Raw genomic sequence first — 20,661 nt, 5'->3', positions numbered from 1 at the left:
TATCAACATTAATTGTAATAGTCTTTTCTATAAATTTGCATTGGAAAAGTGTGTCCTGTGTTTATCTTATTAATTTGAGAGTAAAAATGTTAGAGGAAAATAAACATTTTAAAAGCCATCAGTGTGACCAGCATATTTAGATTTTCATACTAATATACATATATACCATTTTAATATTTATATAATCCATTTTTTTTACTGAAAATAGCTAATATTAGAAAGAAGCCTTTGAAAATTCTGAATAGGTTATCTAGTTTATTGATGATTTTATTGGAATGAGTTCAGTATTCTTTGCCCATTACAAACAGTTCTACAAATCATTTCTAGTAGTTAGAAAGAAAAATAATATTAGAGTGGAAGTATGGACGAAAAATCATAAAAATCGGAATAATATGACTTTTGATTCCGATTTTTTATGACTAAACAATTAGGAAAAAAAATTGTGTTATTTTTATCATTGTAACAAAATGTGATTTAAACAAGCTTTAGCAGACTTAATAATTCCTTTACATTTGCATAATCGATTGCGTATTCGATTTTTCCTGTACCAATTTATCCAATATCGAAAATTTCCATGTAGAACATTCCGTATAGACTAAAATCTATGTGTAACGGAGCCACTGCAGCGATGGTTTATCGTGTTTGGCGCCGCACGCGATGGCACAGCGGTGAATGCACCCTGGGTACACCCCCCCCCACCATCCGGGGCCTATATACACTTCCATGGCCCGCCTCCCACCACCATCAGGGGTGATGCACAGTCATAATTGAGGCTCCGGGGTTCTTATGTCTTTCGTAGTTCTAGGTTTTTGCATTCAGTTGTTAAGGTAGGTCTGATAGGTTAGTACATTGAGTCATACCTACATATTAAAAGTTGAAGTAGAGGTTCTGTTTCCGTATAGCGAATAAAAATCATTCTTTTCGCGGCATGCTTGCCGTATAACTCTATTCAATAGACTCTCACATCAATTTTTTTTTAAGAAACCTTTCAAGCGATGCCTATCCAAGTATTTTTCTCGGTTGGACATAAGTCAATTATAATTATGCATTTACTAACGACTTCGTCCGCCTTAAATCTCTATAAATCTTAACTTACAATGTTATTTATTTAGGTAAATGCCTGTTCAGTAGATTTTGCGTAAAAGAGTAGCAAATACACGTCCGTTTTATTAGTAGGATTTGCTATAAATAAAGGTTTTCCAAGAAACGAAGCTAGTTATGTTAGGCAAGTAATTCCTCCGTTATCAATCACCAAAACTTACTTTCCGTTGTTTGTACGTGCTAATTTTAGAAAAGGCTTATCGGATTGTCAGGAAACCCTATTTATAAGAGTACTTAATCCTCTTATCGAGTGGTCCGAGCCCGAGGTCCGCTTTCCGACATCTTGTCTTGACTTCGAGGTAGTCTTCCGCAGTCCAAGTTTTGAACATGATGTCCTATGTCAGGCAGGATGTTATCGATCAGATTTTTTTATTGTTCGATATCCTTAAACCTGACGGAAAACTTTGTCGAATTGATAAGGAGAAATAAAAATCTCGAGCTCATCGCTAAAAAGAAGAATACTAAATAAATAAGTTGGATTTCGCAACTTCAAGGTATTATGATTAAAAATATAAGTTCGATGACCGTCAATCACCTTGGTCGCAAGTTCATTGTACGGATAAAAATGTATATTAACGACTTCTCAATATGGGAATTAACGGGATCCCTAACTCCCTAATAGCGTTGGGGCTGATTGCGGGTCGACGACTTGCTTGCCTTTGTACAGTGTCCCAAGAATCTCAGATTTTGACGTCATTGGAGAAAATTGCGAAAATAGAATTATTCGCAATTTTCTGGGGAAGTTGGCTCTGTCTACACCGCAAGAGATATGGACGTGATTATAATTATGTATGTTAAACGATACATATCCACCCACCGTAAGCGTAAAAAATTGTAAAGCACAACATACTTAAATTGCGTAATTTTTTATAGTACATATGAATAAGTATGCTTATAATGAATCGATTTGATTTGATAAAATTTCATCCACTCAAACTGGACAGTTGATTTCAAAAGTTTTGAATATATCTAATTTAATGACCGGCACCCGTCACTCCATTGTTTTATAACAAAAGGATAGATTAGTTAAGCTTCCTTTTGTTCTACTGCAATGTTGTTATTGTCCAATTCAACACAATTTGAATTTGAACGCTTTTAAAACCTACAGTTGTTTTAGAATTGAACAGCTTAGCTATTGTACTTTTAATTACAAGCTTGACACATCGTATTGTTTTTGTCAGCATACATACATACATACATAAAATCACGCCTCTTTCCCGGAGGGGTAGGCAGAGACTACCTCTTTCCACTTGCCACGATCCCTGCATACTTCCTTTGCTTCATACATACATACATACATACATAAAATCACGCCTCTTTCCCGGAGGGGTAGGCAGAGACTACCTCTTTCCACTTGCCACGATCTCTGCATACTTCTTTCGCTTCGTCCACATTCATAACTCTCTTCATACAAGCTCGGCGGTTTCGGGTACTTTTGACCTGACCCTTTACCAGGACGTCCTTAATTTGATCAAGATATGTTCGTCTAGGTCTTCCCACCCCGACCTTTCCCTCCACACTCTCCATGTATATCTGCTTAGTCAACCTGTTTTCATTCATCCTCTCCACATGACCGAACCATCTTGTCAGTCGAAGTTTTTGTCAGAATGATAAGAATTTAATTTCGTGCTTTTTGTGGTGGAATTTACCACATCCAAGTTGAAAATATTACTTAAGCAATTGGTGAGTTCACGCAATTCTATAAACACCAATTTTTTTTTCGCCTTGTAGTCTACACTGTAGCGAAATAAGGGATAAAATCCTTTATTTCATGTAAGTACTTTAAATACTTTACGTAAGTTTTCTTTTGTAGATTTTTTTTTAAGCGCAGCTTAATATGACACGAAAATACGTTGTTATATTTTGGGTAGTGACGATCAGAAATATCGGAAACAATTTAGAAAAGGTCTATTGGACACCGTTCTACAAGATAATATTGCTAGTAAAGTAAAAAGAGTGAGATGAGAAAGTGAGTTCGTGATATTGTCCATTCGAGTTCTCATTGTAAGCAGAGTTTATGCGTGTTGAACTTCGTCGCGAGATGTGGAAACGACAGAATTTCGTGTTGCCATTGTTTACGAATAGAATAGGCTCGCCTCAAGCCTCCTTTTGTATTTCTCCGTTTCCCTGTACCGTCAGTTGATTGATGGTACTCGTAGGAGAATATGACGCAAAATTATGAATTTTTGTTACTTTTGTTAAGGGTCTGGCAGCTTTATTGCAATCGGTTAGTCTGTATGATTAAAGAGAATTTTATTTTTTTTCAGTTATAAAAAGTATTGCTCTAGTCCGCGACTTTGCTTATACTTACATAGTTGTTCTCTCTTGTACGGTCGGGGATAGAGACATGTTACCATCATATTTTGTTGGTTTATAAGGAGGGGTGGTTAGTTTTCTTTGTCCCCAACCGTATAACGCGGAATCAAGCTGACGCTCCTCCTCTTAGGCTTTTCGACAAAATCGCAAAAGGACTCCCAAGTGGAACAGACCTCGACCTTTGACTTTTCTTTTTAACAATACGTGTAATGAAAACTCTCAAGCAGAAGCGGAATACTCGTATGTCATCTCTAGGTGTCCTATACATCACAGTTATACAAAGCAATATCTTATCTTAAGTAATTTAATTTTTAAAGGATATTAAAGGAGGCTGTCATAACTTTTACAGTCATTGCTGACGGTACGCGCTGCAGCGTTGACGTCGTAAAGTGGAATAGAAAGAGTGCAGCCTGTCTGTGCCACAAAATAGTGAGAGAGTAAAGGTAAAGGGAGAGTTTAGTTAGCAAAGTAAACATACATACATATAATCACGTCTTTATCCCTTGCAGGGTAGACAGAGCCAACAGTCTTGAAAGGACTTGACAATAACAAAAGTGTTTTGACACACATTCTCGCCTGATTTTCTAGGTTAGATTAAATTATTTGACTCTCATCTTTTCCTAGGATCCACCACTATGCTACATTTCTTTACTATGTCCGGTTCTGAGTTTTAAGTTCTCATATTTCGCGACGCCTGGATAAAATTCTTAGCTTGATTCACGAACGACGATAAGTCATACGTTCGCTCTTTATCTGACTTTGCTATAAACCTCAAAGATAGAGAAAGGCGTGTAATAAAATATAACCTATCAAGATTCGTGAATCCGACCCCTTTTGGCCAAACCATTACTTTTAAAACCGGCGGTTTTCATTAATATTCAATTTTGATTGGCTATCTCTGTATCCTTATTGTTTTGTGAAAGGGTTCAGTCAAGTTTAAACGAGCTAGACGTCTGTACACAGTGACTGCTTTCTGTTTGAATCTTTTGTGATACATGCGCTCAACTGCCGTGGTGCCTTGTGTGTTTTTTTGCAGTGATGTTTTATCGGAGTATTTTGCGGTTTCATTGTTTTTTTTAACGCTTCATACGTTGTTTGAAATTTTAATGTTTACAGCATCGCGGGTTTCAGATCAATTATCTGCTTTTTTGCCTCGTGATAGATTTTATCATTTTCTATCACCACAATATATATTTAACGAGTAGAGTTTTGAACCAAATTAGAGGTTCTTTGTACACTTATTGAATAAACATGTTTAATCATTAATCTATTAAATGCGTTTTTTTTACTTATGCTTACTTTTTTGTATTTGAATCAGTTAACTTCTAAAGGTAGGTGCCCGATGTCCGCCCATGACCACGAACCCCGAGTGGGTTATCCAGGTTTATTATTATTAGGTTCATTATAAGAAGCGAGCTCTTGTGACTGAATACCAAAACTAACCTAGCTTGCATAACGGATATGCACGTTCGATAATAAGTCCACGAATCTTCATCTTTTTTCATTCACCTGTTTCGGCTGTGCTTTGATTTGATAGGTAATGGATCAGATATTGAAATCATTTTGAAAATAACAAGTTGTTTAAATATATTCTGTGAGTAAAATGCAATGAAAGGCGCTTGAAATGAGTGAGCTTTTCAAGTTTGTCGACAACGTCATTGAGTTGGCGGCGTCGGCGCCATCGGATGTAAATTTAATTGCCAACTAACAACCGCTAATTGAACCGGTGCCATATTTATTTTGCATATTGTATATTACTCTTTATACTTTGCGTTTTCGATCACAGTTTTTTTTTTAAATTCAGATATTTTAGTGCACGCAAGTACACAAACCAAAAATCAGATAATCTCATGAGAAAAAGTCTAGGTACTAATAAAATACATTGTTGTGCATTTGTTGTAAAATTGCGTTCATAAATCAATATTTCATTACCGTTCTATATAATGTAATAAAAATAAAATGTACCTTATTACCAAAACATCAAACTTTTGTGATTCTGTAAAACAAAATGGTGTCAAGAAATTAAAAAATATAGTCGTCGTTTTCTCAAAATGAAAATCATAAATTAATTAGAGTAATCCATGAAATATTGTTGCCTTAATATTCGCTAACCAAGATGGGTGATCTTGGGATTAAGAACGGTTAATATAATGCCGGTTTTGGATAAAGCTGTGTGTAGAATGTAGGGTAAGCATATTTAGAACTAAGTATGGGAATAATTTATAATTTTAATTAATTTGGTTTCCAATTCTGTTTTCTTACTGTAGGTATATTTTCTTTTTTTAAAAAACATAATTGATTTTACTTACTACTTTGACGTTATACTACTCTGTCAAGAAAGTAGCAGGAAAAGATCAATAATACACAAACTGTTTGTTATTCATCCAAATTTATTTTATCACTTTCAAAATATGCTCCTTTAGAAACGATACACTTACGCCAACGAATAATCCAATCATCAAAACATTTTTTAAACGCTGTTTCCGGAATTGAGGTCAGTTCTCGCCGCGAATTCTCTTTTATGTCTTCTACCGATTGAAAACGGGTGCCACGAAGTGGTAATTTGAGTTTAGGAAAAAGAAAAAAGTCGGCTGGAGCCATATCTGGTGAATATGGTGGTTGCTCGATGGTATTTGTTGAGTGTTTGGTTAAAAAATCGTTCACAATGATGGCCTTGTGCGAAGGTGCATTATCATGGTGCAAAATCCAAGAATTTTCTATCCACAAATCTGGCCTTTTTCGTCGGATTTGCTCTCTTAAACGCCGCATAACACTCAAATAATATTCCTTATTTACCGTTTGACCTTCCGGCAAGAATTCCGAGTGCACAACACCGCGATAGTCAAAGAAAACAGTCAACATGACTTTGACTTTTGAACGACTTTGGCGTGGTTTTTTCGGTTTCGGTTCAGTTGGAAGGCGCCACTCCGAAGCTTGTTGACTAGTTTGTATGTCAAAGTCGTAAACCCACGTCTCGTCACCAGTAACAATGCGTTTCATGAATGTTGGGTCGAAATTGACTCGTTCTAGCATGTCCTCAGCGACTCACATGCGATTGAGTTTTTGAAAAAAATTCAGGTCTTTTGGGACTAGCCGAGCGGCAACATGTTTCATACCCAAATTATTAGTTAAAATGGTATGGATCAACTCGTGAGATACAGAAAGTTCGGTGGCTATCTCTCTCAAAGTTGAATGAGGATTTCAGTCACTATTTCCTTCACTTTTGCGATGTTAACTTCAGTTGCAGACGTTGATGGCCTACCAGAGCGAGGCAAATCTTCCATCACATCTCGACCGCTTTTGAACGCTTTGTACCACTCATAAGCACGAGTTTTTGATAAAGTCGATTCACCGTAAGCCTTCTGTAACATTTTCAGTGACTCCAAACACGATATTCCATTGGCAATGCAAAATTTAAGACAAACTCTTTGTTCGATGTTTTTATCCATTATGAAATTAGCAATACACACTAGATATGATATAACTAAAAATAGCACTGTATTTAATGTAAACAACAGATGCAACTCAAACTCCGCGCCAAAATGGAAAACAGTTGTGCCAATCTAACAACAACAAAAAAAACAAAAATTTGAATTTGGAACCATAAATAAATAATCCATTCCCGATACTTTTCTGACTGAATGTATTTTATGAGGATATACATATATATTACATATCATTACGCCTATTTCTCACTGGGGTAGGCTGAGACTATGGATTTCCACTTGCTAAGATCCTTACAGACCTCCCGCTTTCTCCACACTCATTACTCTTTTCGTACACACTCGACGATTACGGGTTCCCTTAGCATCTCCATTTTAAAGACATTTGCAATTCAGTCCTGAAAAGTTCGTATTTTGTAATAGGACGAGTCCGTAAAAAATCTAAAAATATGGTATCCCTGCACTCGTCCCGACGTCAACGTGAATAATTCAAGTACTGTCTGTTGTTTAATAAGACTTTCAGAGTTTGTTGGTTTTCTCTGAAAGAACTTTTAAAAGCTTTTGGATGAATTCAATAATTATATTTTATTCTTGGAAATTTTGACTCAAATTAGTTTTATGCGTTTTGAAGTCACAATTATGTAAATATACTTAATCCTTATAAAGATATAGTTTTAAACATATAACGCATACATACATAACTGACGTCTATATCCCTTGCGGGGTAGACAGAACCAACAGTATTGAAATACTGAAACGTTCAACTGCTTGGCTTAATGATGGAATTGAATTAAATAGATTAAATAGGGAAAGGTTGCTGGCCAATCGCCTACGAGAAGAAACTCAAAAATGTTATAAATCAACTTCAAAACATTTATAGATCTAGCGCCCCTGGCTTTGAATAATGGTAATAGTTCCCTGATGAAGAAATGATAACTCAACATATTGGAATCATTGTCCAACTATTTAAGTAGATACTCTAAGATCATTGGTATGTAGTCAGCGGGATTCGAACCCGTTATGTTTTCGCTTTTCTTTTTTAAGGCTAACTCGGTTATCGTTCCTAATAATCTAGTCTCTTAAAATAAAATATTAAGTTTCAGCCAAAATTCATCAAGCGCTCCCTGTCTTAGTCAATAAAATTAACTCCTAAACTCATCGACCACTGTTCATTAAGGATCTGAAAGCTCTTTCACCAATTTATTTATATTCACACCACACGAAACCAAAGTGGCGTAGTTTCTGAAACATCCTATCAAATTTCCATTACACAAACTTCTAATATTTGACCAAAAATAATGAGAGTACAGCATAAAAACTTCTTAGATATATTATGTACTTTTTGAGACTGACATTCGAGTGGATTTATAAAGATTTATAAATTATACGTCTTTATTTCTTACGATTAGTTTAATACCATCTCTGCCGAACCCAGGTAGGCTGGGTAGGTCAGACAGTGTAATTGAAAAGAGAATAATAAAGACCAGGGATAAAGCGGAATGATAAAAGCCTGAAAGCGGATCCTGGACCTCCAAGCATAGCGGCGGAGGCTGAAAAAAAAAAACCCTGTGGCGACATCTCTACGCCACTCGTCACAACATCAAATCACACAACAACTGTCAATCATCGCGAAGAAATTGACGCGCTCAACCAATAGCAGCTAAGAATCTAAGACTCGATTTCAATGATTTCACGGATTGGAACTATATATACAACCTCCGACACAACATCGTCGGAGCCGCGGTTCCCCAGGCATAACACCTAGCCTGGCGGAAGATCTTCCCTTTGGTGGCGGTCGAGCCGAATCATTGCTCCTGCTACAACCCAAAGATTATAATAAGTCAATAATTGTATTTTTAATTCTCTTTTTCATTATTTTTCACTTTGTCCTATTTCGTTTCTCAAAAACTTCGCCGGACGTGCTGTTTCGGTTCTGTTTTTTTTTATTACTGCAATATCATTCTTCAATCCGTTGTGAGCTATAAGGAGTTGTGTTACGGTATGTTTTCCCACATCAGGTGCGAGGTAAGTCTGAGGTGTCGTTTAGGGAGCTTACTGGGGTCGTGTTATTAGAGCCTTGTCCTTCTTTATTGGAATGTACGATCTCGATCCCCCTACTCTTTCCCCCTCCACCCTTGACGGTGAGAGGTTGTGGTGTTCTAAGGTTGAGTGTACAGTGACGGCGATTTTTCTGTCAAAATGGCCTAATGTGTTGTGGAAAGTTTATTGTAAACATTTTGCTTTAAATGTAAAATATTCGTCTACGCGCCTCTTTAAGCGATTAAAACACCTATTTACGCATATTTCACTACCTATCACTAAAAGAAAGATTATAACTTCGTGGTTTAAGACCTCATACATCATCACGAAAACCTTTTAAGGGAGTTTATTTGAAAACAAAAAAGAAAAGCAAATAAAAAACAACGCATATAGAATTATTTTTTCATTTATTCATTAATTACTGGCTGGCTTACGGCGTAGATCTAGATATCGTAGCTCTTGCTACGACATCAGAGCGCTACATAAGCTACGATTTGCTACACACTTTGAACAAAATGCTACAAGTATTTCGAAGAAGTGTCTGTTCTTTGCTGACGGTGTCGCGGGCAGATTCTTAGGTACTCATGATAATAGTATTTATGTATGTTTGTCTATATTTGTAATTTATGATTTCGATCTCAAATTGATATCCGATTGTATTATTTTTATGCGATTTTCTAGATTGACTGGTAGATAATACGAGTATTATTAGCAATAAGTTCACCTATTATATATTTAAGGCCCAATAAAGTTTTGAATAAATTAATTAAATAATGTTAATATCTGCGTATATCTGCAATATTCCTGTATTAATTATTTGTTTGTTTTAAACAAGGAAACGTATCACAATCTACCAAATAAGTAAATAACACTTACAAAAATAATGTAGTCAGAAACGCGTTAAAAACAGCTAAAAGTGTGCAGTAACTAGTTTACAGCTGTCGGCTATAAAGCGATGCATTGCTGCAGCCTGCGGGCGAGACGTGACCGAATTCTGTGAAAAGAGTTTCCAGTTCACAATATTCTTAAGAAAAATAAAGGCTTTTATATTATTCTCTATAAGAGGTTCTGGTTCGTCAAACTGTCTATCTGCTTTCTATCATTACATCGATGAACAAAGTCTGCTGTATATTCTTCTTTTTTTCCTTTTTTTTATCTAATAAATATATACGGGACAAATTACACAGATTGAGTTAGCCTCTAAGTAAGTTCGAGACTTGTGTTTCGAGATACTAACTCAACGATACTATGTATATTACAATAAATACCTACCTATTTAGATAAACATCCAAGACCCAGACCAATCAGAAAAACTTCCTTTCTCGTCATGCCCTGGCCAGGATTCGAACCTGGGACCTCCGGTGAAAAAGCAAACAAGCGTACTACCGCTGTGCCACAGAGGAATTCTAATTGTTAAATATTAGGAATTCTAGGTATAGCGATCCGAAGACAGATTCTTGTCACAACTGTAGGGTCGTCTTCCTAATTAGTGAATTTTCCTACGTTTTGCATGCTCTCTCCATTGCTAATGTTTAAACAAAGTTTTTACTAAAGTTAGTATACGAACTAGTACTTTTAGTTAAACCTTCCTTTATAAAAATGTTTTAAAACAACAGACAGCCAGTCCCCGAGTAAATGTTTAAAGTTTTCGTTTTAGTATTAAAAATATTTTTGCTAGCATTTTTATAAACTGCAACTGAAGTATCATAACAAGTTAATAAAATCTCACGGGCAATTAAAACGCGCCCGTTTTAACTCCGATGCAGATTTAGCAAAGTGTAGAGCGGGTAAACATTTTATTTCAGAACTTTTGAATTTTTCAGCGTAGGTACATCGACGGGTTTTTAACATGCAATATAGTCGCCATAGTCTAAAAGTTAAAGTAAGACTACTTATATTTTGTTTATTGTTTATAACATTATTTAAAAAACAAGAAAGTTGTGTTGAAAAATATCATATATACTTTAATCTTTGCATTTTATAAAGAAGTATACTACTATATCAATATTCCTCGAATCCTTGTCCTCACATTGATACTTAGTACTACCCTTTTATTTTATATAATGTTTTTTTGACGACACTAAAGTTTATATTGCTGTGCGCACTTTTTTGGTTTTGTAACCGGCCATGTTTCTATTGCTCGTGTTTGTATATTAACTTTTGTTGTATAACTGTTTTGTTTGCCAAATACATAAATATATACCTTTATTGTATTGTACGTACGTACGTCAATTTCTTTGCCTACCCCCGAGTCGCCACAGTCCGAGAAACTTACAGTGGGACTGTTGAGTGCTTACTTCAATTGAATCTCAACTTGTCCTCAGTAACTACGATATACATATGTAGGTAGTTGAGGATGTTCATTTATAGGTATGTACTTCTGCTTAGAGAATTGGAAAGGCTTCAACTGTGCGCGAAATGGAAATTGGAGAAGTTGAATATTATTTTAACCTTAAAGCTAAGTACATTTTGTATGCGATCCTCTTATTGTCAGGTTGGCTGGAAGAGGTCCCACTTAGAGATAAGCCCTTACTGTACTACTGTTTTATATTTTTAACGTACTCCTTTAGTGAACAATAAAATATTTACTAACTTACATTTTGATTTTTACTATGTAGTACCTACTTATTCATAAAGTTTTCTTATTGTTACAGATGCCCATCGGTTGATTATCATCATCATTTAAATAAGGTAAGTATTATTCACGACATCGTTGAATAGATGGTGCTTTCTTAACATGTCCAAAATGGCAGTTCATCTTCTGGCAGGGAAAGGAGACGACTTTAAGAGATAATAGGGTTAGCCTGTAACTTATTTGTCGCTATAACCTTAAATATTTCGATTAATCTTCAAAGCCTTTGTGACTCCAATTAATTATGTTTGTGACATATTAATTACCGTTCCCGCCAAAAAGCCGAGTTGCCAGGTGTATCCCCTAATTGGTTTCTTGTTACATCTAAAATGGCGTCTACCAACTTACACCTGCCTGGTAACAGCTTCTTTAGTATTAAAGAGAATGTGTTTTTATCTCAAGTATATTAATTATGTCATTTCTACAACAATATTATAAATAACTAGCCTTAGTCCAAGGCCCGCTGTGTATAAAATGTCCTTCTACGTAACATACTCCACAATATTTATTTATTTATTTTAACTTTATTGTACAAAATACAAATGTATAGCACAATTGGCGGATTTAATACTAGAAGAATATATATATATATATGTATCCAAAACTTCATAGAGATCGGTTCAGTGGTTTTGACGTGAAAGACGGAAAAATAAACAAACAAACACACTTTCGAAATTAGGTATTAGTATGGGATATTAATACTAATTAACAAACATGCACTGAAATATAAAAGTATAGTAATGGTAGGAATATAAATAAGTACATACATATAGTCACGTCTACATCCCTTATGGGATAGACAGAGCTAACAGTCTAAAGACTGAAAAACTACGTTCAGCTGATTGGTTTTATAATAGAATTGAGATTAAAATAGTGACAGGTTGCTCACCCATCGCGTACAAGAAGAATCAAAAGTTCATAAGCCTGTCCCTTAGTTGCCTTTTAGGACATCCAAATGGGAAAGATATACAGTGGTCCTATTCTTATTTTTTTATTGGTGCCGGGAACCACACGAAACACAAGTCAAAATAAAAGTAGTGGTATGTTGATATTTGTGTTCTGTCCAGATGATCAAATTTTTTTTTCATCAGCCTGTAAGGTTTTTAGAAAAGGATACCTGAGTAGCCAATAATAACTCTCAACTTATATGGAGTTATAAAGACAAACACTAACGACCACAGATGTAGATAAAGAGGAATAAATATCTATGCACTTCTCGATATTTGCTCTACCAATGTGTGTATGAACTACCATTAAGCGGTCTATGAATAGGGTTTACCCTCAAACGACTTTATATTGCTCACGTGGGTTTCAGACGCTCCCAGTTCGTCCTGTGATCTAGTGTTTGCGTCATAACCGCGACGGGTTGGCGCCTAGCGCCTTCGTGTTATATCGTCACTTAAAAGTCATCATTTATTATTAATAACTTTTCGCCCACAAACACTAAGCGTTTAAGAAAAATCCACGCTTTTCCCGTTTCCGTAGGAATTACTGAAAGATGTAGCCTATGTCCTTTTTCATGGTCTAAACTATATTTGTTCCAAATTTCATCAACATCTCATTCTAGACTTAGCGTATTCCCAGTTCCCTGACCGCTTGGGTCCGATTCCCGACTATTCGCTTTGCACTTTGTCCGGTCAGTCTCTTGAGTTGAAAGTACATTCTCCACTTTTGAACATGAAGCATAACTGATGTTATTCGTCATTTCGTCTACTCTTGGATGCATAGCATTAAACTAGCTTTAGACCGGGCCTCACTAACGCGAGAATTTCCCTAAAATCCTTTCTCACCTTCTAAACCTTCTAAACTTCTTACTAGATGGACACTTTATATAATAAATATCGCTACGTCATGTGACCTTTCCTGTAATTGTTAGTTACAAACCGGGAATATGAAATATGAATTGAATACATAATTCATATCTCTCGGTATTCTCTAAAAATAACCGACTTATAACTAACCGTTATTTTGTATTCATGACAAATACTTCATCAGCCATAAGCTGACTCAGTGCATCTATTCCTTGAATGCAATATTGTAAGGGCTGTACACGAACTGACCTTGGTGAACGTGATATCATTAACCCATCCTGAAATGCATAGGGCGTTGGCTGCCTCGTATACCTAGTAGATTCTGAGGAAGTGACTTAGCTTATACGAAGTTATGCAAAAAATTTCGTTTGTTTTGTGAAAAATGTTTATTATGACTATGTGTACGTAAATAGTACTACAATTTACAATTTACTTTATTTAAAAGAACATATTTAAATTAGAAACCATCCCTGCATACTTCTTACACTTCGTGCACGTTAATTTTCATGCAAGCTCGGTGATTTTGTATCCTTTTGCCAAGACGTCCCCGATTTGATTAAATAAGATACAAATACATATATTGAAATCTATGTCAACAAATGGCGATTTTAAACTCACCGTGGGCCTGCCCTAACATGAAATAGTTGCGTGCTTGAAATTCACTTGTGAAGTCGATACTCAACGTTGATTGGTCAGACCTACGCGCCCGACTCGGCGGCGCCAAAAGGTTGTTTTAAACTATGGGTTAGTATTACAGTAGACAATTTATGGCGTTTTAACACAAATAAGCTTTTTGTTACATACTGTGCCCCTGGAGGATTTTTTAGCTTGCAACCGATAGGATTGAAAGTAATTGGACGAAACTAAATGTATATTACATCAGTTTGACATCTCTGTTATAATTTTCATCGGGAAATTATGCAAAATAACCCAACTAACTCACACTGTGAAAGCTACAGCCTTATATACTTTGCTTAAGCAGTTATTCACAAAAAGACAGCGCTTAAAATCTCATTTACAGATTTATAGGTAGATGTACCTATCATTGCATTTTGTAATGTAGGCGAAGCCCCTGGATATCAGCTACTACTAAAGATAAAGGGTACGATAGTTCTTTTATTTGGGAGAAACAAACGTCGCAGAAATAAACAAATAGGACATATCTCCCGCACGGGAACACATTGTTACCAGTCGCGCGTGTTCCGATTGCATATCGGATTTGATACAAACTGTTTCTAGTTCAATTTTGTTATTGTCTTTTTATTAAAAAAAGTCCCTGGCTAGCTTTTTTGATATTGAGGGGGAATCTTTTCTACGGTCAACCCCCCGGGAGAGTATGTGCGTGTGTGCGCCCTTGTTGCCACCACGATAATGTTCTCTGACTGGCCCAACTACGCCTCCAGTAGAGCGATGTGGCTTTATGATAGAATTCACATAAGGATATTAAAAAAGTTAAGCATAAACAAAATATGTTTTTCAAGACATTTTCAGGGATTTTGTCAGGGCGAAAGCAAACTAATGTGAAAATAATCACAGGTGAACAACCTGCAGCCAATTCCCCGCATTGTCTTGTCAATTCATAAATGATGAGTTCGCTCAGTGTTTTCGACCCAGCATTATTTCCTTTGTTGATTGCACAGGGATCTCCAGATGGCATCGCTATAACTTTAATTAGAGTACAGGGCTAGCGAAGTGACTTTCATTACGAGTATGAGCTTAAACGTCCATAGAATATTAACGTCGAAAGCATATTTTTTTCATTGATTTATATTGTTGATAATGACAAAATTTTTACACTGATTTTCAGCATTTTTTTTAACTGGACATTTTTTTTTTTTTGGCAGACACCACGATCAGCTGATAGTTCTCCGACATGTTTGTAAACTTGTATCTCCAGCTAGTTCAGTAAAAAGCACGTTGGCTAGAGTTTTTCTATTCGTTCTGTTTCATATAGGTACCAGTTATTTTCTTACTAATGATTTCCCTTTTTAAGTTGTGTTCTGTCATTAATATCGAATTGAAAATGTGTCCATTTTGTCTAGAGCCCCAGAACAAGGACTTTCAGCCAAAAAGTCTTTAGTAGATTCGCACACACATACATACACACAAATCATGTCTTTACGGGGTGACTATAAGTATATGATTATATATGAAAATAAATGATTAGCGTCATTCATTGCATCAAAATGCTTTCAGAACTTAACAAAGTCGTTACTTATAAACTCGTTTGCGAAGTGTCATGGAGCTGAAAGCCTCCTACGCTATTATCACTACATAGTATAAAACAAAGTCGCCCATTTTGTCTGTAGTCCCTTCGTATGCATAAAACTTTAAAACTACGCAACGGATTTTGATGCGGTTTTCACTAATAGAAAGAGTATTTTCTCCGACAGGTTTTTATATATAATTGAAATACATTGAAACTATATTAGCTGAGTTATAGCGATTTATGTCCAAGAAGTCAGAAAAAAAATCTAATTGAAGATTGCATTTGTGCGTGCGCCGCTTATACCGTTGGATACAAGTAAGAACAATGTATAGCAAAAACATTGGTCTTTATTAGTTCTACAAAAAAGTCCGCGATGACATATATCCAGCTTTTTTATTTAAGTCACAAAAACTACTTTTCTGTATTAAAAAAACATTTAATTCGTTGGGTGATGTTTAACTGGTGATATAACCAATAATACATATATCCTTATCAAAATAAGTAAGTTCATCATCACGAGCATTTAATTTAGATTATTTTTGCAGTTTACAGTGTGTTATTTAGACATATAGTTTAGGAGATATCACGATATTAGTATTGCGGCACGGTACGGGCCGGCCGCGGCGGCGGGGGCAGCGACGTTGCAGGCTTAGATTTGAGCGTTGACTGTTTTTCACATGGCCAACTGTATGTCGCTCTTTCAAGAGTAACCTCTCGAGAAAACATGTTTGTATTGTCTAATGACAAAAAAGCTGTGAACGTTGTATATAAAGACATTCTGTAATATAATAATTGTTGTAAAGATAAAATAAAAATGTAAAAAGTAAATAAGTTTAAAATGTAGGTACACAACGTTAATCTTCTAAAAATTTTTTCCAAAAACTGATAGGGGGGGCGATCAAAGAAGAGTCACAGAAACCAAAAAACATTTTAATATTTTAAACGCGGTTAAGGGAAAGAGAAGTTATTGTGAATTGAAAATTAGTATCCAATATGTGTTGGTGCGTTGACTGTATTTGTCGAAGTAGCGGGATACACGCAAACGAAGTTGCGCGGGTCAGCTAGTTCTTAATAAAACTTTTATTGTTCTCTTTAGATATTCTATAAAAACCAGCCAAGTGGGAGTCGGACTCGCGCGCGAATGGTTCCGTACCATTCTATAAAAAAATGGTTGTATGGGATATTGCCTCCCTATAGTTATTTGATTTTAGTTTATAATATATTGTGTAATGTATATATATATATAATGTGTATATATAATACAACTTATTATTATGTAAAAATTTTAAGCGTCTACGAAAAACGTGACGTTATTGTTGTATTTTTATGTTTAATATTGTTTTTATTTTAAGTATTCGTTGTTATATCGGCAACGGAGATACAGACGACGACAGACAAACAGACAGCGAACGCTTAGAACTTAATAAGGTCTCGTGTTTATGTTTTAGGGACGGAACCATAAAACTATATTTAAGTAGGCCGCTTTTGACAGCTCCAGAATGATCATTCCGTAGCCGTAATGAGTGACTGAGACGAATTTATTTTAGAACCAATTGTTATTTTGATAAAGACCTATTATAAATTGGACACTAAACGGCAATATCGCCTTGAATTAGCGGAAAATGCATTTGAAATTGAATAAGTATTTTTTGTATAATACTATCACAGGGCGTAACAGGAGCGTTGTAAAAAACGCGTAAGCATGTTAGTTTTTGATACCACATGACGCTAGTAAAATCCGAGATTGTCTATGATTTCGTAAAAATATAACACGAATATGGCTGCGTAAATATTGAAGGTTGAAATTATATCAAGATGTTCTGTGCGTGGAACGAATAACATCAAGTATATCTACATTATACAAGATTTATTAGCGGTTCTTCGAAATTTGTGCTCTCTGGTCGGTCCGTGGCTTTTAGTGAGACCGCCATTTGTAAAATAATTCAGCCGACAGAGTTGAATAACCTGAAAACTTGGTTATGACTAGACATTTAAATTTTACGAAGTGTTTAATTAATGTTAATGCAGTCTTCTAAATGTTTTGTTTAGTGTTATTACATCATAATCCGAATACTACACCTTTATTGTATCTCCCCTTATGATCCGTAAAAATAAAAATATATATTTTGTTTATATATATTATTCCCGTCACAAACGATGGGTGTACCCTTAAGAAATGGCGCCCAACGTGGTGCAATTAAGGAGTAATCTCCTTGGCGTAAATATTAATTATATTGAAAATCAAGAATATACTGTTATATGTTTACACTAAATAAATACCGGAGGCCTGTTGGTTTAACGTTTGTCTATTCAACATTTCTTCACTTTCCCTTACCGAAAGGCATAATTAATACGTCTAATTAGTCTTAAGAGATGTTACGATACATGCTTCTCGTATATTCGGGAGCCCCAACAGACGCTTTGGCAAATTGACGTTGAGGTGAATGTATTAGCACAATTATGTATATCCGTCCGGAATACGAAAGTAGGGTTCGTGCCTCAGCTTAAGTGTGGCGATACAGAAAACATTAATGTTAAGAATGAATTGGTACAATAAGCGCTAACACGCACACACAGGGTTTAATGTAAATTGTAAGATGGCAGTGATAAAGCTTTTTTTTTGTTTGAATGTCCAGATATTTTATAATTGAAAGATGATGCTTATCGTTTGGCAGTGTAATTATTATGTTGTATGTATATAGATAGTGATTAGAAAATTAGGCATGGAAGAAATATACAAGAAAAAGACATTTATTTAAGAAACATTGTTCTGAAATTATCCTGCTCGTGGGTTGTGTAGATGAGTCTATTGGAAATGTTTTAAATGGAATTCGTGATTTTTTTATTCGATACACTGAATAATAAAATGTTGTATTTCTCAGGTTACTTTACACACACATATATCTTAATTCAAAATTTTTATTCATTATTATGGGACATATAAAAATATCACTTAATAATTGTCATATGTTTTGGTTTCACAACATTGGTTGACGTCGAATAACATTCTTACTAAAAAATAAGTTTTTTCCCGCTTCCAAAGCGGCAGTGCAGAAGAAACGGTAATAAATTGCACTGCAACATTTTCTTCAACAACGCCCACTTTACAATTATCTAAACTTAGAATTAGAATAGAAATGTGGACGAGAGAATACATTGTTATGATAATTGATTTAAATGAAATTTAAATAATCACGTCTTTAACCCTTGCGGGGTAGACAGAGTCAAAAGTCTTGTAAAAACTGAAAGGCCACTTTCAGTTGTATTTATACTTGCTTAGCAAAAAACAAACAGATCGTCACACTTATAATTTAATTATGTGCACAGTTTTACTTCCTGTGTCAGCTGTAAGAGTTTATACGCGAATATTTCTAAAAGTATTTACGAGAAACTTTACATGCCTGCTATCGTAAATTCCGTCTCGGCGACTACGGTTCATACATCTTCTTTATACTCGTAGTTAATTCCTGTTCCAAAACTTGCAGTATAGTGCCGAGCCGACGGGCTACTAAAAGAAGAGGATATTTATGGGATGTGTCTGCTTCTGATATAAAATTTTATATATCTGTTAGCAAACATTTTCTTTTATATTTTAACTTTTATATAACCGATGCTCATGTAAGGCTGGACCATCGTGAGGTAACTGGTAGATCCAATATGGATTACCCCTGCAAGGTTATGAAGGTTGGTACAGCAAATTTGTACACCTGGCATCTCTCCTGGGTAGGAAACGAAAGAAATTAATTATTCAGATAATTGACACACCACAAGACACAAGACTAAATCCAGGATGATGTAATTAAAATATAATCTTCGATGAGCAAAGGCCACGCTGGCTCTTCTAGTTTATTTTATCTCTGTGGCAAGTAACATGCAATACAGCATACAACAGCCGCGTTGTTAATACAACACCCATCAATCTTGCTACAAACCTGCAACAGATTGCGCCAAGCCGTACAAAATTATGATGAGGCTGATATACCGTGCCATAACATGCCATAATTGTTTACTATATTTCTTAATAAACATAGATACATAAAATAACGCCTCTTTCACGGAGGGTTAGGCAAAGACTAACATCTTTCCACTTGACACGATCCCTGCATACTCTTTCACTTTATCCACATTCAACTCTCTGCATGCACGTTAGTTTTGGGTGCCTTTCTTGACCTTACTTTTTCCCAAATCGTCCCCAATTTTGTCAAGATAGGTACGTTCGCTAGGTCTTTGTACTCCATAGTTGTGACAAATTACGAACATTTGTGTTCGTATTTAAATACATGTATATGTACTGACATTGATTTTAAATATTACTACCTTTTTTTTTACGAAATTTATATTTTTTTTTAATTTGTAACGTTTATAAATTTGGCCATGCGTGCGTACAAACATCAGGTAGACAAAATATAATAAAATAATGATTATTTCCATTTCTGTAATATCTCCTATCCACAGACATAAGACTACTGCCAGTTTTAACATAGACAGATATATTTTATTTTAAAGTTCTGTGACCGGCAATAAGACGGCCCAGACATCCGTCTGCAAGCATCAATTGGCGACCACAAACTTCGATCCCTTTAGATTTAATCACAAAGCGGCACTTCAACACGGACCATTTTCAGCGATCCAATAAGTGCTATTATTAAAATTCCAACGAATCAACCTTTATCAAGGTTCAATGGATGCGGGCTTTAAAATTTACATCCAAATGTCATTTAACCATGAGTTTGGGTTTGAATTATATCCTTTGTCCGCGGTAGTTTCATTTCGTTAGAGATTAAAAGATATAACCATGGTCAGGGACGATGAAATATGGTGGATAAAGTTAACTAACTATCTATAGGAAATTCTCAAAAAGTACCGCTCTTACTAAATCTTTACTCTTTACAAATGTTACTAAGTTCTTTACCTATGACTTTACCACATATAAATGTAGCCCATAGGCTATATTATTGCGAAATTTCGCATTTATAATGTCACTAAGATTATTTTTGAACTTATCAATACAATCAGAATTTCCCAAGATACTTTTTCGTAAAAGCAAAATAATTATTTAATATTGGACCTTTATGTCACCTAACTAGTTGCCTGGGATTGTGTCTGTCT

At 35.3% G+C, this 20,661-nt stretch overlaps 1 protein-coding gene across 4 annotated transcripts in view; it reads left to right on the top strand.

Moving 5' to 3' along the window:
• Positions 1-20,661, top strand: part of LOC106143420 (kinesin-like protein unc-104) — an 84,653-nt gene that overhangs the window by 1,402 nt on the left and 62,590 nt on the right. For 3 of the 4 annotated variants that reach the window (XM_013345498.2, XM_060948764.1, XM_060948761.1), the window contains exon 2: positions 11,555-11,591. The exons of the other annotated variant lie outside the window; for it this stretch is intronic. The gene's annotated coding sequence lies outside the window, so the exon portion shown is untranslated. The remainder of the gene's footprint in view (positions 1-11,554; positions 11,592-20,661) is intronic. 4 annotated transcript variants of the gene reach the window in all.

Source organism: Amyelois transitella, chromosome 17 (genome assembly GCF_032362555.1).
Source record: "Amyelois transitella isolate CPQ chromosome 17, ilAmyTran1.1, whole genome shotgun sequence".
Taxonomy (NCBI): domain Eukaryota; kingdom Metazoa; phylum Arthropoda; class Insecta; order Lepidoptera; family Pyralidae; genus Amyelois; species Amyelois transitella.
Note: the sequence above shows the minus strand (reverse complement) of the source record. Positions and strands in the feature narration are given on the sequence as shown.